This window comes from Phyllostomus discolor, chromosome 4 (genome assembly GCF_004126475.2).
Source record: "Phyllostomus discolor isolate MPI-MPIP mPhyDis1 chromosome 4, mPhyDis1.pri.v3, whole genome shotgun sequence".
NCBI classification, from domain to species: domain Eukaryota; kingdom Metazoa; phylum Chordata; class Mammalia; order Chiroptera; family Phyllostomidae; genus Phyllostomus; species Phyllostomus discolor.
Window position 1 is genome coordinate 62,556,207 of NC_040906.2, and position 24,746 is coordinate 62,580,952.

The 24,746-nt window shown below is 43.1% G+C and overlaps 1 protein-coding gene across 5 annotated transcripts in view; it reads right to left on the minus strand.

Annotated features, from left to right (window-relative positions):
- Positions 1-21,228, minus strand: part of TANC1 (tetratricopeptide repeat, ankyrin repeat and coiled-coil containing 1) — a 221,118-nt gene extending 199,890 nt beyond the window's left edge. For 4 of the 5 annotated variants that reach the window (XM_036023439.1, XM_028508691.2, XM_036023438.1 and 1 more), the window contains exon 1: positions 21,083-21,228. The gene's annotated coding sequence lies outside the window, so the exon portion shown is untranslated. Of the gene's footprint in view, positions 1-19,894; positions 20,157-21,082 lie in introns of those variants that run through there. The other variant, XM_036023437.1, reaches the window with a different exon arrangement.
- Between the last annotated feature and the right edge of the window lie 3,518 nt (positions 21,229-24,746).

Genomic DNA, 24,746 nt, shown 5'->3' on the forward strand with positions numbered 1-24,746 from the left:
TTTAGCATCGCTTCTAAAAAACTCTAATCAGTTTTCCTCAAAATAATTCTTTTACAATATAATTGATATGTGATGCCAAGAATTAAATTTAAAAATCTAAAAGCACATTCTCAAGCCCCAATGCAATAGTTAACCACTTCTGATTTAGCAAAATAATATTACAAAGCCCACAAATAAAACAACTTAATTGTAAGTTTTTTAAAAAAATGATTGCAAATCTAAAAATATTAAAAACAACTTTTTTGCTCTATGAAGATCTCAAATTGAGACATGAACATCCAGACAGATTATTTTTCACTCCCATAAGGACGAATCTAGATTGTGTTCTAAAACAAATTACCTTCTCCCTCCTGTATCTCTCTCCTGCTTCCACTCATTCTCCCTGCCCCACCCCCCAAAGAGGTTCTGCTTCTGCTCTTAACTGCAAAACAACAGTTCTATTCTGTGACCTATAAACTTTGAAATAAAAAAGGTTAGGACCCACTGACACTTTCATCTCCTCATTGTCCTGAGACAGAAATCCCCCTGGAAAGCTAAACCAAGTACGGCAAGTACACCAGAGTTACTTTTCCAAACCACCTGAAGAGTTTTTCATGTTGAAATGAGTTAGTCTCAAGAGCAATGATTTAGAAAGACACTGTCCGATCCACACTGCCCATGTTTGCAGTGTCAGTGCCGACCCTCAGAGTGCTCCTTCACACGGGAGGCACTCCAGTGCTGTCTGCTATGGAGCAAAAGCAATTTAGGATAAAAGACATTGTTTTCTACTTAGAAAAGAAACAGAAGAGAACTTTAGTAATTAACTTCTAAAAAATTTAAGGAGAAAGATTAAGGGTGAAATTTAGAGGTGGAGAGAACAGAAATACTTATGTTTATTTTTTAAGAGTAGAGAAAGATATTTTGTGTTTCTTTAAAATATGGATTATAAAAGTAATATATAAATAATGAAAATAGTATAAAAGTAATGTTTTAAATAGGAAAAACTGCCCAATCCTGCCACCCACAGAGCTGTCACACTTTTTTCCTATGCACGCACACACAGTTAAAGGGGCCTGGCCTAGAGCCTACACATGGTAGGCCCTTCAATGTGTCAAACAATACCTAATACAGACTTTGCAGGGGAAGGAAAAGCATAAACATGTTTACAGCATGCATACTATTCTATAGCCCGCTGCTATTTTTCAACAACAGTACGCAGAAGACACTTTTTCACATCACTCCCCGAAACTCCCTCTCACCCTGTACAAAGCTCCCTATCATTCCATTGCATGGGTGACAATGTTTTTCCCCAAGCTCCTTTTGAGGTAAACATTTGGTTTTCCCTTTTTTTCTTTTTCTTATTAAGCAATACTGCAATGAATATGTGTGTGTGTGCACGCACGCACGCACACGAGTGTATAAAAAACTTCATGTGTTTATACAATTATTTCCTTAGCATAAATTTCTAGAACTGCAATCGCTGGGCCAAAGAGCTGGCATGTTTTAATCAGCACATGGATGGGCTGTCCTCCCCAAGAGCCGTCCCCACATGTTCTCCCAACACTGTGTGAGAGTCCTCATCTACCCGTCATCCTTACCAACACTGATATTATCCTTTTTCACCAAACCAGCAACAAAAAAGTTAAATTCAGTGAACCCCTATCATGTGCCAGGTGCCATCTTAAAACCTTCTGGGAATTACGATAGCCCTGTGGAGACAGGCAGGTGCCCACATACACTTTAGACCTGCTTAACTGGAGGGAAGCACATACCCAGAGATGTTAAGGAATTTGCCCAAGGTCATACAACCTGTCAGAGATACTGCTGGGGTTTGAACCCAGTCCATTTATGACCAGATTCAACACACCAGAGCAATTCAATTTCATGAAGAGGTCAAAATCCTGTTCACTCACTCTAAATGAAACCCAGTGATCTCTTTCCCCAGCAAGACCTCCTGAAACTCTGGTTTCAAGAATGGAAAACCTGCCAGGCTGGAGTTAGAACTGAGTTCATGACTGAGTTCAGCCCCTTGCAGGTAGCTGCTGTGGGACTTTGAGAAGACTGCCTAACCTAAATCCCTTTCCTTGGCTGAAAACGACCCATTTCTACCATCTCTATTATAAAATGCTGTTGTAAAGCCCAAAAGGAACATCCACTCCTTCAAAAATACTTGCTTAGCCGTTTCCCTGTGCCCTGCACTGTGGTGACAAAGAGGCCACCCGCCCCCCCGGGCCAGGGAAGAGAGAGACATCAGAAAACCAAGCAGCTGTGATGGAGAACGCCTGAGCCCCAGCCGAGTGCATCACGGGAGCCGCAGGTAAATGAATCACAGCGTTTCACGGAAGTGCAGCTATTCAAAAGGTCAAGGAGAACCATCACATAGCACCAGGGAAAATGCAGGAAATCACATTTAGCAGAAAAGCCTATAAGTAATGTATATTTTGGTTACAGTCATATTTTTTACAGACGTGTGCAAAGAATGGAAGGAAGTAAGATCCTGGATATTGTAGTGAAAAAACAACATCATTCTATTCTCTCCCTTTCCAAACTGTACGGCACATCATTTTAACATTTCTAACTCCTAAAACATTTTAATTGCTATAAGAACACAGATGGAAGTGATTAATTATGGCTGAAACTATGTGTGTGAGAGTGGAACCTCTAAGCACCCCGTGAACGGCATTATTGTCCGAGTACGGAACAGCCGAGCACTCCGAGCAACAGCACCACAGCACAGCGGCACAGGCTATTTTTACTCCCTGCTGCTGGTCTCTGGCTCACCTGACAATGTACACTATTAGTCACTTCCTTAAAGTATTTTCTTTTCTTAAAAGAAATGCACGCACGGGGAAAATAGCCAACCAGCACCAAAGGGTCTGCAGGAAAGCTCAGGGCTGTTATCTGTCCCCGACCACCATGTCCCTCCCAAAGGCAACTGCCATGAGTAGTTTCTCACACATGCTTCTTCCAAAGATACCCTATGCGTTGACATAGTTTTCATTTAATAATAAATATCCTTGGAGGTTTCTCCTTAAGATCACATATAAACCATCTTTTAACATCTGCAGATCACTCTATTGTATGGATGCGGCATTTATCTCATCAGACTATGCACTATAAAAATGTCTGACAATGCTATTAAACACTATATAATCATTTTTCCTTACATTTTGATTTTCCAACCTTGCAAGGCACCAAAACCTTCACAGACACCAGAGTCTCTGGGCTCATTTCCCAGGGTTCCCTGCTTCCAGCCAAAACCAGGCTGAGTAGAGTTCTACACACTCCATCCATTGCTCATGCTGTCGCTTTGGCTGAGACCCATCCCACCTTCGTTTGCTTGGCTAATTCCTACTCAATCCTTCAAGAGAGGGTTGAGGTATAACCTCCTTCTGGAAGGAGAGGCTCTCTCAACCCTCAGGGCAGAGGAAATGTTCCTGTATCCGCTCCGGTCACAGCCTAGGTCTTGGCACCTAACCTCTGCGTGAATTTGTGTGTCAGCCTTGACCACCAGATTTCCAGTTCCTCCAGGACAGACGCCACATCTTACTAATCTTCGTGATGGCCAGGGTTTCATATGAAGTCTGGTGCACTAAGTGTATTTAACACCCACTGAATCAAGCTGTAAGGCTACTTCTGAACACCTAATTAGGTGCCAAGCCCCCCCTACTCTGGATGCACTGTACAAACATTATTTCTCACTGAGTACAACAACTCCCATTTTACAGATGAAGACACCAGGGCCCTAGAGTTAAGAAACTTGTCCAAGGGCATAGGGAGGCCTGAAATCTGAACCCAAGTCTATTTTACTACAAAATCACTGATCTTTCCATTATGCTGTTTGCTTACACGTTTTGATGTTGAGAGTTATGTGAAGAGGTCACATACACAGTCCTGAAGGACAGCACACCTTCATAATAATTTTGGATAATCTAAGGGCACTGTAGTCCTCCAAAATCTTCAGTCACAAGCAATCTAGAATGTAGAAGTAAAATGGCAGAAGAAGAGGAGGTTATGAACAAGCAAATCTTGTCCTTAGCACCCACAAATGTGCACTTAGCATTCCCAGGCAGAGTCTTTCAGGAGCCATTAAAAACAAAAAGAACATGCAGTCTTAAGCAGCTGCAATATGCCTGCTTAATTCGATCAGCTTGCTCTCCCTGTACCTTCAGTTACATCTGACTTCACAGCACGTAGTCCCCACGCCACTCACTAACGCTGGCCTTTGTACCAGCACCTTTAAAAGATTTCAAATCGGACCGACGCACAGACACAGCTACCCAGGAATGCCTGTCAGTGGGCCAGGGGCGGGACAAGGGGGTAGCACTGTGGGGCAAGTGCCAAGGTCCTATTAACCGGCTGTGAGACTGGGGGCTGGACAGGGCCCTCATCTGAAAACTGGGTGTAGCAAGAATGCCTGCTTTCTCTTAAAGCCTTTAAGAGAATGGAATTAGATCATTTAAGAAAAGGAACCAGCAGAGTCTGGCACCAAGTTGAGGGCTCAATTGGCTTTTCTTCAGTGACTGAACAAACTAACCAGAGAGCATGCCGACCTCCTCCTGTCCCCTCCAGCAGGGCAGGAGCTGGGAAGCTCTGTGGCGGAGGAAACAGAAATGGCATTTCGCAAAGGTGGGAAAACAAGAGGAAGCTGCTCCTCCCTCCCACAGATGAGAAAAAATGAACTAATCAGCAGCAAGCAGTCAATGAACCCAAACCTTGTTCACTAGAGGAGACAGAGGAGCAAAAATTATGCCAAGGGTAACCACGTACCAACAAAAAAAATAGGCTGAAAACAAAAAAGCAAAACAAAGCAAAACAAAACAAAAAGCCTTTCTTTCCTATCATCAGCCACAACCAAATCGGAAAGAATGCCTCCTGATTACTGTGGGAAGCGAGAGTGAGGTAAGCGATGACTGTAAAGAAGCACACTGTGCCACCCAGGGCCCCACTGCACCGCCAGCTGGAGGAGGCAGGTGCTAGCGGCTGCGTGGAGCACCCTTCCAGACCTCTCCCTCCCAAGATAAGGGAGTAGGACTGGGTTCAGATCTATGTGTTTTGACTTTGTGTCACTCAACTCCCAAAACCACCTTCAAAAGTACCTGCCTTCCAAAGTCACAGAACACAAGCTCAGGGAGGAGACAGGGTTACCCATGGAGACAAAGGGACAGAGCTGGAACCTGAGCCCAGTCTGTCTGGCTTCGAGCTTCCACTCACCCAAAAAAGGCGCAACTTGTGGGGTTGGTGGTGGGCAAAACAGGTGGAGGGGGTCGAAACGTACAAACTCCCATTTATAAAAAAAATATATAAGCCCTGATATACCATACAGCACAGTGACTATGTTAACAAGGCCATATTGTATACCTGAGGGCTGCTGAGAGAGAAAACCTTAAAATTTCTTATCGCAAAGACAAAGCATTTATAACTATGCGTGGGTGTTAACCAGACTTACTGTGGTGACCAATGGGCAATCTATACAAATATCAAATCATTATGTTGTACATCTGAAACTAATAGAATGTTATTTGTCAATTACATCTCAATTTTTTCAAAAAGACACAATTGGCAGAGAGGAAAGGGAAAAAGGCCTTAGACTGAGGTAATGACCAAAAGCAAGTCTAACAACTGGTTGGGTGATGGGGTTTAAAATCTAGATTTCAAAGAGTTAAGTACTTTTCAGTGACTCACTTTCCACTTTATTGAGATAATATTGACATATAGGCAGGTTTAAGGTATATGTGATGATTTGATACACATCACAAAATGATTACCAAAATTAGACTAGGTAACACCACCAGCCCATCGTATTATTGCCGTGTGTGTGTGTGTGTGTGTGTGTGTGGCGCGATAACATTTAAGATCTGTTTCCTTAACAACTAACAAATATATAACACAGCTTTGCTGAGTAGAGTTCCCGTGCTGCACATCAGAGCCGCACTCAGCGACCTCGACCTGAGGCAGCCGAGGCTGCTCCTGGGCAAACCGAGAGCCCCAGGGCATTACTCCTCACTCCCCACATCTCGGGTTCCCTCCCTCAACCTTCTTCTTCATGAGTAAGAAAAACACTCAGCATCTCATTTCACTAGAAATCTCTTGCCAAAGGTCCACTTAAAAAGCAAAGCCAAACCTAATTTTTAAGGCTTGCTACTTTTGAGTATTAATCCAAGTAACTAAAAAGCATCCTTGGCAGAATTAAATATTAATGTACCTAAGTTCCTAAAAACAAGCCATTTCCCTAAGTGTTGCTTTTTACCAGAGATCAACATCATATTGTTTAAGGAGCTGTCAAAAGCTCCTTGATCGAAGGGAAAATAAAAAAACAGCCTTGGCCATTCACAGCCAAACACTCTCAAAAGTATGACCCTGTCACCACCTGCCTCACTCCACCCAGGACCTTGATAGAAATGCAGACCAATAAACTCCATTCCCAACCCACCGAAGCAACGCCTACAGGCAGGGCCTGGAAATGTGGGGTCAGAATAAGTGCCCAGGCAATTCCTAGACGCAGTACCCTTTATAACTAGGAGCTACAGGAGTGGGGGCTACTTCCCCATCCCCTCCTACAGAAGTTCCATCCCAAATTTACCCTGGGGACTTAAAGTTTTCTACAGGGATGCTGGGATGCTGCTCCAAGAACCAAATTTCCAACTACCTACTGGGCATTTCCACCTGGGTATCCCAGAGGGGCCCCAAACCCTGCCTCTCCCCTCCTGACAGAGTCCTCAGGTGCTTATGTCATTCACTGTCCACACCTTGCTGCTCCTCCTGGAAACAGCCTTGCCCTCTTTCTTTAGTCAGCTGCCAAGCACAGCGAGTCCTCACCAAACATCACCCCTGGGTTCTGCAACTTTAAGTGAAACGACACATATGGAAGTCATTTTGATCACAGACTAATTGATATAAACAAGAGTTAAATTTCTACAGCATGTCACTGCATCACAGTTGTGATGAAATGACCTTGAATGAAATGATGTTATTCAAGGACCTGCTGTCTTCCTTCCCTGGTCTGGAAGAAGCTTCCACCCCACCCCCAAAACCACCCCCCATATTCAGCCTTCTTTGTGTTCTCACCCTCTCTGTGGTAAAAGCACAGTGTCCTAAATGCACAGGACTGCCAACCTGAGTTCAGATCTTGGCTGAGCCAGGTGACCTTGAGCCCGTTTCCTTCTCTGCAGAATGAGGATGACGAGAACAGCACTCCATGAAAAGTTTTTTGCTTAGATTACATGACTTAATGCCCCCTAAATGCACAATAAAAGGTATTAGCTGACATTAGCTCTCTTCCTCCCACTAACTCCAGCTCCAACATCATCTCTCACCTGACCTACTTCAAAACCCTCATAACGCAGAGCCCTGCTGCCCATCTGTCCCCATGCCAGTATCTCCTCCACACCACCGCTGCCAGAGCGTTTCTCCAACACACAGCTCTGATTACATCATCTCTCTGCTTTAAAACCTCTGATAGCTATCACTTACTTTACAGGATCAAGTCCATACTTCTTAGCCTGGCATGCAGGGCTTTTTGCAATCTGCTTCTCTCTTCCCTGCCACTGCACCCAAATGCCAAGCACCATCTGTTCTAGTAACAACACCCCAAACATGACTTGTATTTTCATGCTTCGAGCCTCTGCTCATGGTGCTTCCTTCATAGAAAGCCCCTCATCCTCTCCCCACCTGGCACAGTGTTACACATCCTTCACCTCCTCCCTGGCGCCCTCTTCTTCCTCCTCCTGCACCTCTCCCCCTCCTCCCTCCCTCCCTCTAGTCTCCTGCTGCATGTGTGTCTCTCTAACATGTGTACTATGCATGTGCTTGCTTCCTCAGACTGAGACACAGAGCCAGGCCTCACACTCAGAAGGGCACAGTGACAGCCCTCAGGAAACATTTGTTGGAAAAATGAATGCAAGACTTCCGCCACCCTTTGACAAATGAAAACGGTTTCTAATTTGTCAAACAGTTAACACCTTCATGGTAACTTTTTACTTCTATAACTCATAAGGATATTATATTTGTTGAGCTAGTGAAGGCTGCTCTTAATGAAGGAAGCAAAAAAAATGTCACCCTGTGAAGGTGAAATGTCTTTGAAAATTCCATCGGCTCAGAAGGCGATCACTACCCCTCTAGAAATGGTGTCTCCTCCCTTTTTCCATGATGGGAGAGAGAAATCACACTCTTTGATTCCTCTTGGCTTGACTCGCAGTATGGAGAGCTGGGCAGTTTAAGGAATCCCTATGGCTTAAACAAAACATTTCCAAAAGGAAAGGATAAACAAAACAGCTGCTTAATAGTACAGAAAAGGTGTTAAAAGCACAAGCAAGTCTCACAAACAGTGGGACTTGCGTGTCCTTAGGCCAGGCATCATGTTCACTGTCAGAGAACAGGTACTGTGTGGGCGGGGAGCAACGGGAGCCTGGGTCTCTCTGAGACCTTCCTAGTACTGCACCAGCCAGTAGCAGAGCCAAAGGCCCCCACACTTGGAGACAGCTGACAGAGGGAAACACTTCTTGGTTTACCCACAAATGCCAAGAAGGCAAGGCCCATAAAGGTCTACTTAAGCAGCCTCCAAACTGTTCCTTTCCTCCTGTTCAAAACTTAGATACATTAATTCTCCCTTTCCATGAGTCTTTAGCAAGGCACACAGACAGTAGGCAGAACTGTCCCCTCCCTGCCCATGGTGAGGAAGCGAGCCCCTGCAGGGAAGCACAGCCCCTCCTCCGCGGGGAGGCCTGCTCTCCTGGCTGGGGCATAAACACACACATACGACTTGAGAGTGGCTCTACAGACTTGCTCCATCTAAATAAAACAAAGCTTAATGTTCTAATCTAAACCACACTCAACAGAACTCTGCTGCAGTCAGTGGAGCGTCTCATGTTCTCACAGTCTTATTAAATAAATGGACTTTGAAAATATTCATTTTAATTAAAACCAGTCCGGTTGTTAGCAATACTCTCATGCCAATAATAAAACACCCTTTTTTTCCTTTGGTTCCTTTTTCCTCTATAAATTACTATCTAAAACTGTCCCACTTATTTGTTCAAAACATTTCATATAAACATCCAGTTGTTTTAATATAAGAAACCAACTAACTATATAGATTATCTTGAAATCAAGGTCATATCTGGACTTCTGTAACAAGTACCTTAAAATTAGCAGTTTCCAAAACACTGAGAACAAACGAAAACTTCCATTCGACTACTGATCCAGGAAGCTGAATTTTAAAACATGGTTAAGAGGAGGAAAGGAAATAAGAGGACCTGGTTTTGGCACCTGTGAGCCAAGCCTGGCGCTAACTTAGCGTTTTATATAGGTTTTCACCATTAGTCTTAGCATGAACCGTACAAGAAAAAAAGTACTACCCCATTTCACAGACAAAGAAACAAAGGGCAATTAAACTGCCCAGGCTACACACAAAACCACAGTTCATCTGGCTTCAAGGATCATGCTTTTTCACCATACCCTACTTACTTGTATTTTTAAGGGGAAGAGAAAAAAAAGAGTGTGTGAATGTGTGTGTGTGTGTGTGTGTGTGTGTGTGTGTGTTTAGTGCACTGCTATAGTTACAAAGTACCTGTTCTGTCCCAGGCACCTTATTATTTAAAACAGACAGATTTTAATGTATAAAACAGTATTCTTGTCTGCTAAGGGATTAAATATAAGAATGTGCTGGGAACTGCCTGTGACGGCTACCATTCATCACACAAAGCTACTTTATATACTCTGTTATTCTTCATTAAGACTCACAGAATTCCTGTAAGTTTAATTTTTCCCAGATATACAACAAACACTTGGAAGGGTATCAAGGGGGAAAAGCTTAAGCAGCAAATTAAGTTAGCATGGTCAGCTATGATAAGAACTTTTATTTACATGTCTGAGTTTCCGAGACAATGTACATATGAAATTATCACCCTGAGTCACTTTTGTAAGTTACATAAATGTTTGATTACTATGTTGTACACCTGGAACTAATACAATATAATAGGTATGTCAGCTATAATTGAATTTTTTTAATTTTAAAGAAATATTATCACCCTGAGGATGTACTTAGATTTATGGCTATATTTCAAATTAGCATAAGCATTTATTTTTTTTAAAAGTTGGTTAAAATTTATCAAATAGAAGTAGAATTAATGCACATTCCTAAATTAATGTGCTTAGAAATACATCTTTATGGAATAATGTTTTACCATTACAATTCAGATACCTTGTCATTCTGAATCTAATTTAACCACCAAAAATGTTTAGCACCCAAGGCATTTTACCCAAAAGGCACATGGTTTGTAGTCTTAAAATATACTGAAAACTTATATCCATTTAACAAGGCCAACTATTCCAAATATCACCATGTTCCAACCACAACTGGAATAAATTAAACTTGCACTTCTTTGATATACTAATGAAATTAACTTCCAACATACTCTAAGCCCTTACTTCTTTATATATATTAAAAAAGACTACTTACACATTGCTAAATTAATGACTATTCCCAAGTCACAGGATTAAAAAGCACAGTCTAGGACCTATTCTTGTCAAAAAGTATTTAACTTGAATCTAAATATGCCTTAAGATTTCATCTCTAGTTCACAGGAAATGCAAGATGCAAAGGGACAGGGCAGACAACATCACAAGGAAATAATTGCAGAACATGGGACAGCCTGCCAGTCTCTTCTAGCAGTCGAGAGGGAGGAGGTGGTGAGAGAGTCTTCTTCTACATCCACAGAGGCTAAAGGAACAAAAACAACAACACACAGTGCGATATGTGACTCTAGACTGAATCCTGGTTCCAAAAAACAAAAATGGTGACAAATGACACCTGGGAGACAATGAGATGACATTAAAAAACGACTGAATTTTACTGAAAGTAATAACATGTAGTGATTTTTTTTTCTTAAGCCCTTAGTTACAAATGAATATGAAAGTTTGCCAAGTGAGATGATATGATGTCTGAGATTTCCTTTAAAATATGTCAGCAAAGTAAACAACCCAACACTGTTCTCTGGCCAAAAGATGCTGTGTAAAAAAGTTTCTACAGTTCAATATGTTTGGAAAATACTAAATATTCTGTTCCCCTTCAAGGAGATTTAGAATGAACATTAGAAATAAGGGTGCTCAAAATTCCTGCAGTTAAAATAATAAATACCTGTTATACTTTGGTTAGCCCAGATACTCACACTTTTTTGAACATAAAACTTTTTTTTCCTATGTAACATCTACTAATTTCTTGAGAATCAGTTTCCTTTACTGCACGAATTCCCAAAGTGGGTTCCAGAGGAAACTCTGAGGTAAGGCTCTCTAGATCTCATGCATGCTTCTAGAATACCAAATAATAATAATAAAAAAAATTTACAATTGCATCTATTTGCAACTTAGGTGCCACTCACTTTCTCTGTCTTTTGTATCTATAAATAAGTAGATGTTTACTCTGTCAGTTAACATGTCTTAATTTTATCAGACTCTTTCTTTAATATGAAATTACCACTGTAAAACTTCCCTCAAGTGCAGTTAAATTTTACTTAATCAAATCCATTTCCTTGGAAACCTCTAATGGAGTAGATTTCAAGTTCATCCAAGTTGTCACCACACCTAGTTTTCACTTTCAAAACTACCTTGAGATTTTTTAAAGGTTTCCCCAACCCTCGAAATAAGTTATGGGCTACATGGTAACAAAACACAAAACAAAACCTAAAATCAAAACTCTTAAACTCTCTTTCAGTGGTACTTAAGGGTTTCCAGTAATTTACCTCAAAGTCCCCAGATTTCCATCTTTATGCACCAGAAGTGGTCCCATTCTTATAAACACATCCTTTGGGTAGCTGAACAACTAGATCCCAAGACAGATTCACTTTACCACAAATTCTACTTACTCCATGGCTAAAAGTTTTACAGCAAGAACTCAACTAATATCTGGTTCAGTTTTTATGTGGCTATTTTTTTTGTTTTTTGTTTTGAAAACTGCATCCTATTCCCTTTAAGAGCCTCAGTACTTTAAAACTTTGGAAATACTCTTAAAAGAACACAAAAATGGCTAGCTAGCAAAGAAATCTGAGCTAGAAGTCACTGCTACAAGGAAACCATCAAATTTGATGTCTCCCTTGCATCTGGGAGGCAATTTACAATGTTCAAAACCCTTTCATATACATTCTGTCATTTGACCCTCAAAACCCTGGAGAGATGTCTGTTTTCCATCATGATAACATATATTTAACATGGCTCAACTTGAAAGCCGACAACTTGTCAACCCTCAATTATCCTTACCATGGAGAGAATATCGGCATAAATAATCTGATTCAGCTGAGTGGTGCAGCGTCCAACAGGCTGCTTCTATCTCCTGACAGGGACGCTCCAGCCAACCCCCACCATGGGGTCTAGCTCCCCGGCTTTTGCTTGGTGGCATACTAGCAGATAGCTAACTGTTCATGGGCACTAGATCTTCATGCATCTCATCCTCCAGGAGTTTCCCATCACTCCTCAAAGACAGAAGACTGCTTTGAAACCACTGCATCTCCCTAGGATTGTCCAGGGATGTTTTTGCACCAACATCCCAGGATGTTTCTCATTTTCATCCATGCCACTGTTCCCACGTGAAAGGAGGACAATGTGTAACCACAGGCAACACGTGTGAGGGAAGACAAAACAGCCTTGGGGTAAACATGACCCGGTTTGGATCCTGGATCCTCCCGTCTTGGCATGTGCTCTGCTTGCCCTCAAATCCCCTACATGCACATGGAGCTTTCAAGCTAAGGTTGTCGAGGGCTGGGGGCGAGAGAACCTCCACACAGTAACTGGCCTGGGCTGTGTTTAACACTGTGGTTCTCTGCCTGCCTCCATTTCTCTGAGAAGAGAAAACCAGCAATGAAAACAATATGACTAAGGCAAGACAGGCCCCTACCATCAAGAAGCCTACAACGCACAGGCAAAGCAAAGGTGGGGGGGGGGCGTGGTGCAGGGGGACAACTTAATAACAACAGGTAAAATGAGAAAGATATACAGAATGTACAAGCAACGTGCTAAGGGGATTAAATAGAAGGAACCATTTAAATGCAGAAGGGGGAAATCAGAAAAATGTTAATGAGAAAGCAACATTTATTTGAGTGAGGCCCTGAAGGACAATGAAAACTGCAGTCATGGGGGTTTGGAGAACAGCCTCCTCAAAGGCAAAAGCGACACACAGTAGGTGACAGTTAGAGAACGGGCAGGAGCTAGGGGCACCTGCAGAGACACAGAGAGGACAGCCGGGTCTGGAAAAGAAGGTTACAACCTGGACCACAGAGAACGATGAAAACTAAGAAAACAGCTCGCTCTTGTCCTTGCATCAGCTGTGCTACTTCCGGCTGCAAGCAACAACAGTAAGTGATTATAAGAGACGTATACTGTGGCCTCAAAACTTTTTTAGTCATGCAGCCCAAGCGGTAAAAAATTAAACATGCACCCCCAATATATTTTAAGTTGTATATATGGGGGTTAGCAAAAGTAGGTCTACAGTTGTGAGTATATGAAACACAGTTTATTATTTATTTGTATTATAACTGTACACCTACTTTTGCCCTCCCCTGTGATTTATACATAATTAAAACACTCGAGTTATAAATTACATGTATATACTCATGTAGTATGTACATAAATCATCCACTAAAAACATTTTGAAGGATGATAGTGATTCAAACAGTAGTCTTAAGTTTATTTTTATTTACTAATACAAATCCATATCTAATTTTGTGCCAACTTAAGACATTTCCTAATCTCCTAATACAACTAATTCTTGTTCCTATATACTTACACCATTATCATTACACTTTATTTGCAAGAATCTTTTTAAGCCACTGTCCATTTTGTGAAGTCAGTTTTAATACTAGGTAATAGAATCCATAAATCCACTTATATGGATGGAGTTCACCAAAGGCCAAGGATAAGAATGAAGGTACCATTGTCAATTTCTCCATGTGGTACAATGCCCACTCTTTTCTCAGGAGACCTCAAATAATCTGACAGGCAACTTTCACATCTACCAGCCAATGTCTGTCAACCACCTTTTAAATATTAATAAACCTTAATTGTTTCTAGGCAATGTTTTAGCATTTTCTTCCATACCAATTCATTGAGCACACTCCACTTTGGAGACTGCTCTCTCAAACAATAAAAATCTTTTCTCACAAAAGAAGTTCTGAGTCACAGTGGGTCTAGGATTGGGTCATTCAGCAGCTAAAAATGTCACTGGCGCCTTTCATCTTTGTACTCTGTAAGCCTCAGAATGCCCATTTGTTCAATTTTGCCAACATGGTAGGCCCTAATAGGTGTCATATCCCCACCCATTAACCCGTCACTGGCAACAAGGATGGTATTACTGAAGTTGACTTGGCTTAATCAACACATACTCCCTGAGGCGAAAGACACACTCATCCTATCCTGAAGTACATGGCCAACGGGAAAGTAGTCAAAAGCAGAATTATGCTGTCAAGTAGTGTGGTAAATTATCACAGCAACAGCCCCTGCAATAAATCATATAACCACCAGAGCATGAGTGAGCCTAGCAAGTAGAAGAACCATCCAGCTGAGCCCTGCTCCAATTTCTGATCTCAGTCAAACAAACGGTTGTTGGTTTAATCCACAAGGAGGAAGGGGAACCGAGACAGGGAATAGGCAACAAACCACCCTTGCCATAGCTCTCTACACATATAGGACAATGGAGGAAGAAAAAACATACTGTTTTAATTCCCACAGATGTCGGTTCCTAAATTCAAACATGTAGTTCAGAGTCAGCAAGCACTCAATAAACATTAATAATTGATGTTCCTAATCCAAGTAATTTAGAATAAAACATGGCCAAAAGAGAGGAATATAATGGGTTATATACATGGGAATAATGACAAATTCCCAAGTCTTTTGCAGTAATCCAATATACAAGCTCCTGTATGTGCAGCAATTCAAACCCCCAGAGAACGTCAGAGAGTCCACTACTCTCAGGACTATCATGTGCACATCAGAGGAGCACTAAAAATGTCCACACTCTTTAGCATGCTGGTATGTTGGAGTGCTCAGCAATACCACTTTTGGAAACATATCAAGCATTAGACAGTTTGTTATTTTTGTTTAACCAGCTCCCTCTCCCTTCCATTGACAATAACTGACTTCTCTGTGGGACACTTTGTCTGTCTCCCCACAGTCCCATCGTTTGGGTTGAATGGGGACTTCCAACTACAACTCTCCTTTGGCTGGCATTAGGCCAATCACATTCTCTCCAGGGTTTTCCCAAATTAAAACTAAGTGCACTTAAGAAACAGTCAGTTTCTTGACGGTGTGAAGTTATGAAGCTACCAGCAACCAGGTACCTCTATGTGCTGGGCACTGTGCTGGGCCTTGTGATGTAATGATGCGTAAACCACATCTGAGCCAAAGGGCTCTGATGGCCTGAGAGATATCTCTTTCCAACATACCTAAATGTTAAAAAAGACTGGTTAAATAAATTATGATAAGAGATGTTATAGATTTACTAAAGAGCTATTAAAACAGTGCCAGAGAAGAATGTAGTAATATGACAGAGGAAAATGCACATTATACAAATATCTACTGCGCTCTAAACTATGTAAATCACTATATGCACCCTTGCATATTGAACCTTTTTCCTTGTTTTTGTTTGTTTGTTTGAAGAGAGGGAGAGAAACATCAATGTGTGGTTACCTCTTGTGACCCCCCACTGGGGACCTGGCCTGTGACCCAGGCATGTGCCCTGACTGGGAATTGAACTGGCAACACTTTGGTTTGCAGGCCAGTGCTCAATCCACTAAGCCACACCATCCAGCGCCTGAATTTTCCTCAGAAGCACATGAAATCAGGATCTTGTTTTTGTATGACTATATATGCATGAAAAAGTCATAGCCAAGTGTTGCTTAGAGACTACCCCATCCCCCAACCCAACTCACAGAGGTAATAATACACTGTTCATGATAGGCAAGTCACCCTGGGTATGCTTGGGTGGGGCAAGGAAGGTGGTGAGTCACTGTGGCTCTGGGCTATACAGGTAAACATCCTGTGCTCACATTTGTATACAACTGTGGCTAGAAGACTTTCACTAAAACACCCCCAGGGTAGTGGCAAAATCTTCGCTAAAATCCAGGAACGATGCCATCCCTCTGCAAGACTTTTCTTGCCCCCGACATTCTTGCTGATGGGACTCTTCTGTCCAGAATATTCTCCTGGATCACACACCTGCAGAAGCCCCTACAAACAGCATCTGCCCTAGAAGGGCAACCGTTGGCAGTGTCACAGACAAACCAAACCAGAACCTCTTTCACTCTCTACAAGATAATGTTTCCTGATAACCTTTTTTATCCAAAGTCCTCCCCCTGTTCAAAATCCATGCTCCCGATAATAACAGCCAGAAGCCATTCTTCAGCTTTGCTGCTCCTGTCCCCTTCCGGTATAGGAAATACCAAGTGCCCCCACTCCATTAGCAAACACTGCTTCATAATACTCTTTCCTCGCACACATGGAGATAAATGGCAGCCGTGAGTCAGTGAGTTGGTAGTGATTGATACATCTTCTTTTGGCGGATGAAACACCATTGCTTAATATTTTGTAAAGACATTCTTCTTAGAATAAGTTTATAAAGCTGAAGATGGAGAAGCGGCTCAGATACAGAAGAGCCCATAGTTCCACACATGATTTTATTTTAAAACCTTTTAAAGAAAATCCATACCAGCTTCTAGATGGGTGTCCAGTTGCACTCAGAGCTCTTAAGGAGGCAAGCAGGACACAGGACACACATTCAGAGCCATAGTGAAAACTGGCCACCTGCAACCTACTACTTCTTCACCATTAAATCAATAGGGCCTAAGAGAAGTGTTCATTTAGAAGAGAAAGCGCGACAAAATCAGATTTACCCAGACATCAGTAAAAAGGGCCCAAGAAGGATGACACCAAAAAAGGGACATTCATCCAGGCTTTGTCAAAGTAAGCTGAGAGATACCAAAATGAAGAGCAAATGGCATGTTTATTCCTTATTTTGAGAAAGACGTACAGGTTTGAGAAGCAATTTTCTTAAGAATGCTGTCTGACGTACTAGTCCGAATTATAAATCACACTATACCCTGAAGCCTACTTAATAAAGAAGAAGTTGAAAATAAACAAATGGCTAGTTTGAGGTATGTGAATTTCTGAACTCTCTTAAGGGAGAAAATTTTATTACCATTATTAGTGAACTGTTTTTAATCTCTGACATCAAAGCATAGACATTAACCCTGGGGTTCTGAAACCAGAATAACCCATACATGAGAAACTACCACATATTAACATTAGTCTGTCAAGTTTTAGACAATTCACAAGTGATACCATGAGTAAAGAGAGGTATGGGGGAGGAATAGGAAGAATCGGAAGACCTAGGTTCAAGTTCAACTCAAGTAGGTATAGATAATATTTAGCAAACTGATTCATCTTGCCTGCCTCAGTTTACTTAACTTAGGGTTCAGGGAAAAAATATGGAAGTAAAGCCCTTTATAAACCCCGAAGTACTGTTTTAATCTTAACAGCACTGACTCCAGAATGCCTGCGTTTCTCATAGTCTTGGAGAGTCACAGAACTTTAGGGTTGAAAGGTCACTGCATTTGAGGGATGATAATGATGAGAAAACCAAGTCCCAGAAAAGCTGAAGAGTCTTGCACAGGAAACACTTCTGTAAACTGGTGGTGGGTGAGGGAGGGTCTAGTTTTTCCACCACTGAAATACTCATTTAGATAGTTCAAAAAAAAATCCTAGAACTAAAATCCCTCCTCAGACACACACATACAGTCCCCACCTTATGATGGCTTGCCTTACAATTTTTTTGATTTGATGATGGTGTGAAAGTGATTCACACAATAAATTACATGAGATATTCAGCAATTCATTATAGCACAGGCTTTGTGTTAGATGATTTTACCCAATCGTAGACTAATAGTAGTGTTCTGAGCACATTTAAAGTAGGCTAGACTAAGTTTACGCTAATTCATGTTCAGCTGGTTAGGAATATTAAATACATTTTTTACTTGTGATTTTTAATTTTAATTTAAGAGATTGCATTTATTTATTTTTAGAGAAAGGAGAAGGGAGGGAGAAAAAGAGAAAGAGAAATGTGCATTGGCAGCCTCCCCAGACCTGCCCCAACCAGGGACCAAACCTAGGCACACACCCTGACTGGGTGGGAATCGAACTGGCAACCCTTCACTTTGCGGAACAACACCCAACCAACTAAGCCTCACTGGTCAAGGCTGGACTTGTGATATTTTAAGCTTATAAAGGATTTATCAGGATGTAACTCTATTATAAGTCGAGGAACATCTATTTATCTGTATAATTCCTCTGCTTTATTTTGCTTTTGTAAACTTTACTCCTGTAACTTAAAAGTTAAACTGAACTTTTCATCAGAAAGATAAAAATAAAGCCAGTTCTCTGGCTATGAGACTCACAGCCTACTTTCAAGCCAATGCAGAAAAAACCTTAAAAATCGGGTTAGGAATATCTAATGAAAATACCCACATAACATTAACCTCCAGTTATGTTGGCAGGCATCATTATAATATGGATTACTGTTCTATCAGCCCGGGGATACCGGTTGTAATGCTACCTGGGAGATCAAGAATTAACCAGCAACTTAGAAGGAAGGGAGTGTTGCCTAAAAATGGCCAATTTAATGGAGACAATTCTATTGTCTTGAGCACCCAGTATCAACAACCCACTATGGCACCAGAGAAATTGTGTGTGGTTAAAGAGACAGTATGTTCTTTTTTTCTGCAAGCAGTTATGGGAAGCTGAAAAAGGCTGACTGTGAATCAGTTATGTTTTAGTTCCATGGTGGACATAAATTATGATAATTTGGACATTCTGGTGGTTAAACCAGAAAGCAGGAAAACCATAGTTTCCAAGGCCCTACAGAAAGTTTGTGGCAACCCAACTGAAAGACAGGGCCATGAGAAGTGCCCACAACTTATTTCTGGATTTTCCTGACTCCACTAAAATCGATGACACTATTTCCCATCCCTTATTGTCAAATCGCAATGGTCCGGAAGCCTGGACTGAGTTCACTTGGCAGGTAACAGGAACAACCCTAGGAGGAAGTCCTGAAGGATGTCAGATACCGTATTTCCTTTTCTCCTGCATATTTTTCATCTTAACGCTGCTAGGATATATTTTCCATGCATTTCTGACACCCACCAAGTGTTCTGGCTGACACAAACTTTGCAGAAACTGCCATATTGTAGGAAGGTCCCTTGTGAGATCCTTAAGTAGCTTAGATGAGTAAAACATTCAGACTACTACTATAATGAGCATGTCTCAGTGGCTCATAAATTCTTTCATTCCCAGCAATCAAGAAGCAGCTGTTAAAATCCAGGAATCCTCCTTAGTAGCAGATCTGAAATACCTCCAAGCTGGCCAGAGAAGCTTCACAACCACTTTCTCTTCCTCCCTCTCTTCTTCCCATCCCCACCCCCCACTCCCATTGCAGGAGTGCCAGCCTGGCAAGAATAAAGATGACCCAGGAAGGAAAAGAGAGAGAGAAGGGGGGGGGGGGGGGGCAGCGAGAAAGGGCGGGGGGCGGGGGGGAGGAGAGGGGGGGGGGGCAGGGAGAAAGGGCGGGGGGGGGGGGGGGGGGGGGGGGGGAGAGAGAGAGAGAGAGAGACGGACCGATCGGGTGAAAGCAGAGATGCAGGCTCCTTTCATTTCCTCTACAGAGAAATACCCACTCTCTGTATCAACTAACCAGGTTTCTAACTTTTCTCTCCCATCCCACCGCCCTCTAAACACAGGAACTTCTGCAGTTTGGCGGTATGGTATTTCCAGAGTTAGAGGCATCAACTGTCCTAAGCCCTTTCCCCAAAGATTCTGAACTGGCACTTCCGTTCTGCGCCAGAGTTTGAGGCCCATCCCACGGGAAAATTCAGCTTCCCTTTACCTTGTAACCAGTCCAGACGGCGCCGCCACAACTCGGGTCAAGTTCAAGATGAAGGTGCCCTCCCAACCTCCCCGAATTGACTCTCTAACCAGAACAGCGCTACTGAGATGATTCCCATCACTCCAGGCACGGCGATCTGGGGCAAGAGTGGGCCGGAGGGAAGACCGCGTCTGATTCGCGCATTCTCCGACTCCCTGGCTGCGGCGCCGTATTTTCTACCTGGCCACCGCCGCATTTCCTCCCTGAGCCTTGTACAATGAGTCAAGTAAGTTTTCAGAACGCCGGTCCAGAGAAGCTTCGGTATGCAAACACAACACACAATGCCTAGGGCTTCCTTCCTTGCCAGCCGTTCCGGAAAGCTGCCGCGCCAAAGCGGGGAGCCCCGCACACCCCCAGCATTGTGTGCCTGCACCCTAAAGTCTTTCAGGAAGAAGGTGCGCCCTAACATAAGTACCCCTAAAGTGACTACTCTCCACTCTCCAAAGAACGTCTTGATACAATCTTGATACAATTTTCATCTTTCTCAGCTCCCCCTCAACATTTAATCCTACCTAGCTCATCACCGCCACCAACCCCCCACCACCAAAAAAAAAGGTGGATGTGCTAATCGCAGTGTTCTTGGAAGAAAAGCAATAGATTTAACCCAGACTGTGGTATTACGACACCACCCCCCATCGGCTAAGTTCACCCGGCAACTTCTCGACCCGCACTCCCCTTCACTCCCGGCACCCTGAACCCCGCGGTACCAGGCGCGCCTCTTCGCCGCCTCCTCCGCCCCAGGTACCAGCCTTTGCCAAGTCCGCGGGCTACAGAGGAGACGAGAAAGGGGGCAAGGGGCCGGGTAGGGGTGGTCTCGAAACCCGAGCGTGCCGTCACGCGTCCCTAGTGCCCCGAACCTCAGTCCGGTCCGGCGCGGAGGGGATGGCGAAGGAAAGGCGCAGACTCTCCAGAGCCGCCAGCACTAAGGCCCGGGGTGCAAACATGTCCGTGCCTATCTCCAGAAAGCTCCCGGGTGTGCCCAGTGAAAGGGGGGGCAGGCTCCAGGAACTTTCCCACATGCCTTTCCACTCTCCTCATCACCCTTTCTTCCTCTCCCTGGGACCCTCTACTCCCCTCTGCCCCGCTAAAGCTGGCCTTGCCCGGGGCGCTCGGAGGCCCGCGTTGGTGTCAGGGCAGCCAGAGTTTTACCTGCCGGGAAAGTTTCCAGCTCTTCGGCGCGATTCCCCCACCCGCAGGGCCGGGCCTCGGGGCGCGGTCAGCGCGGCGCTCCTCTAGTGCCTCTTCTCCGGCTCCCGAGGCTGCCGCTGCTCCCGCAGCTGCCACAGCGAAGGCAGCGATCCGGCCCGTCCCCCCTGCCTCGCTCGGCCCACACCGGGGCCTCATTGGCAGCCCGAATCCCCGCCCTTGCGCGTGTTCCCGAAGGCACCTTCCTCTCGCGCGCCCGCCCGGGCCGCGCCTCCCGCGTCCCTCCGCGCTTGGGGCTGCGGCGGCTCCGGGACTGGCCCGGACGCGGCGCGGGAACTTTGGGCCGGGCGGGCGCAGCCCTTTCCCTCCCTACTTCTCCCCTCCGAGTTCCTAGCATTCCCCAAGGTAACTGACCCCTCGGAGCTGAGCTCGGGCCGCTCAGGGACTGGGGCAAGATGGGTGATAGTCTTTTTTTTTTTCCCAGTCTCTTTGAAATCAGTGAGGTGACATGGCCTGTCCTCCTTACGGCCTTTTGAAAACAACTGAGGACATATGGGAGCAATTAACCAAGCTAAGTTTTGGTGAATGCTTTAGGGTGACTTTGTGTGGCTGTCTTGAATTTTCTCTGCCTCGCTTCTCTCTCTTTCGCCCCCACAACCCCCCCCCCCCCCCACACACACACTTTCTGTGGGCAAGAATGAGCTAGAAAAGGTGGAAGGTATAGGGGGGGCATCTCTCCTGCAGTGTCTTTTTCTTTGCTGAAATCGAGTTAGTCATGTTAAGGGCGCGGAGGTTGCCTGGGCGTCCCCTGACCGGGGGTCTGCAACTTCCTCTGACCGGTCCAGGCTGGCCCTGTGCTGCCTGAGCTACAACCGCGGGGGGCCAAAGACGTGCTTCCAAGGGCGGGAGGAGGAGGTATGGAGCGAGGAGAAACACAAAGATGCTATTATTGTTTCAGTTAGTAGCAGCAAATGAAATTCCAGAGGCCCCAAAATGTTTTTGTTATTCCCCAGCAGCGCGAGAGCTGGGATAGGGCCTATGGATTTAGGGGGCCTGGGCTCAGCGGGTTCACCTAGGAATCCCAGGCAGCCGTTACAGGCTGGGGGGCTTAACCCACTCCACACCCAAAACTTGTTACACCCGCCTTGGTCAACGAAGGATCAACCAGGACGGCAGCTGCCTTGTGTGGCCTGCGGGGATTGTGCACAGGTCACCCCCATGGTGGGTCTGGAGCAGGGAATCCAGAAGTTGCTGTAAATGGATTTATTAGCAACCTCTAACCTTGCTGTGGCAAACCTGCCTTTAAAGTCAACTGTTTTAAACAAGTTCCCCCATAAAAACTTCAACCTCACGCAGAGCTTTCCAATATAAAGATATCTGGGGAGGGAAGTATCCATATTTAAAGTTCTTATGAAAAGGGAAAGAAAGCAAAATGCCACACAATCGCTCTACATCAATAAAAGATGAGTGAATTTGCGGATTTTTCACCCCTAGTTTCAAAGGCCTGATTATTACTGGGCTGTTATTTGAGCAGTGAGCAGCAGCAGCAGCCTTGAAATCTTCCTGTAGCAAAACAATATGAATACTTAAAATAAAATATAAAGTTATTAAACCAGAAAGGTTATGGACTCATTTCTTCACTCTGAAATGCCTCGTTGCTGGAAAACATGGTAATAGGTTTTATTTAATTTCTCTTGAAATGATATGCATAAAGTTACCAATCTCAACAACAGATGAAAAAGCCGGGCAGCAACCTTAATGATAAAAGAATGACACCAACAACAACAACAAAAACCTCCACAGATTCTAATCAGAAATATTAAGATACAAAAGAAACAGTGCTAGAGAAACAAACTGGTACAATTCCCTACCTGAGACTACTTTATAATGGGTGAAACGTATAGTGGATGCAATTTATCATTTGTATACCATGTTCTGTCTTTGGCTCTTCTAAGCTATATTCTCCAAGTTTTTGATGAAATTGCTATGTTAAATTGGGCTTTGAAGACAGTGAAATTCATCCCCCACCCCATCTTCAGAGCTCCCTAAGTAGTAAGTAGAAAAACACAGAAAGTAATTATGTTAATTACCAGCATCATCTTTAGATTAGTTGAAAAAAAAGTCTTTATAGTTTCAGAAGTCACAGTCCCTAAAGAAACAACTTCATCACTGCCTAGTTAGGAGTGTTTAACATTCGAAACAAGCATACAGCTAGCAATCTGAAATTTGTACACAGACGGGCCCCATCTCCCCTTCCTCTGTAATGTTTATACAATACAAACTACACATGTTATTATGCATAATCTGATCTCCAGCTCTCACCGGCTAACATTCCATACAGTATGTGACACTAAGAACATCAAAGCTATCTGAAGCTGTGAGTGGAAATGGTACATTTTATAGAAGACAAGGCCAAAAACACAAAGTTATAAAAATTTGTGGGTAAGGGAAAACAGGGGATACATTAAAATCAAGTCTGTAAGAAAATACTTGAACACTTTCTAAGCATCTAAATACAGGGTGGGGCAAAAGTAGGTTTACAGTTATTTATATGGAAAATAATACAATGATTAAAAAACAATAATACAAGAATAAACTATTTTGCATACTCACAACTGTAAACCTACTTTTCTCCCACACTGTATATGAAGTATTAGCTGAGCACAGGTTCAAAAAGCGAATTTTAATGCTTTTTTAAAATCTGCTTTTCCCTTAAAAAATATGATGCTTTTAGTTAATTATTAAGTGATGGTTTATTTGTATTTTTAGGGGTAGGGGAAAGCAAGAATCACTTCTTGCTTTTCTTAGGGTACTTCCACTCATCCAATTCAGTATCAAAAGCTCACTCATTACATTTCTGTTGATTCCAGTTGGAAAAAAAAATTTTTTAAAGCCCTGACTGGTATGGCTTCGTGGGATGGTGGGGGAGGGTCCTACCACAAAGCATAAGGTCACCAGTTCAAATCCTGGTCAAGACACATACCTGCGGTTTCGAGCCAGGCCCCTGCTTGGGGGCATTTGAGAGGCAACCAACCGATATTTCTCTCCCTCTTTCTTTCTCTTTACTTTCCCCTCTCTCTAAAAATAAATAAGTGAAATCTTTAAAAAAAATAAGAGAGAAAGAGCACATAATATTCCATATTAAACACATTCACCAAACATACATACAATATACTGGATCCCATTTTTAAATTTTCTGTCAGTTTGCCAACAGTGTACCTTTTCTCAGCAGAGTGAAAGAAAACAACAAATAATAAACTGGTTATTTTACCTTATAATTTACTGCCCAAGGCAATAGGCTGAGGAAGATGTGAGAAAAGAATGTGGCTCACGCATGTTAGAATGCTTCTACCCCTGCTCGGATTCTTAAGTACTTCTATTTTAAATCAAGCCTAAGTTAGGATCAGAACCAGTGGTTACTATGGTGTGTGTAGTATAGAATACATAGTGAGAAGCAAAGTGTTTAAAACAGTGTTGCAATTAAAGACAAAAAGTGAGACAGAACTAAAAAGAGTTAAGACAAACTAGGAAAACGACTCAAAACAATTCAGCCCACAAATATTTTTCACCTAATTTGGGATGTCTTTTAACATTTATAGAATTCATCCTATAAACATTGGTCCATTCAATCCTCCTTTCCCTTTCAACGCTTTGGGGAAGAAAAAAA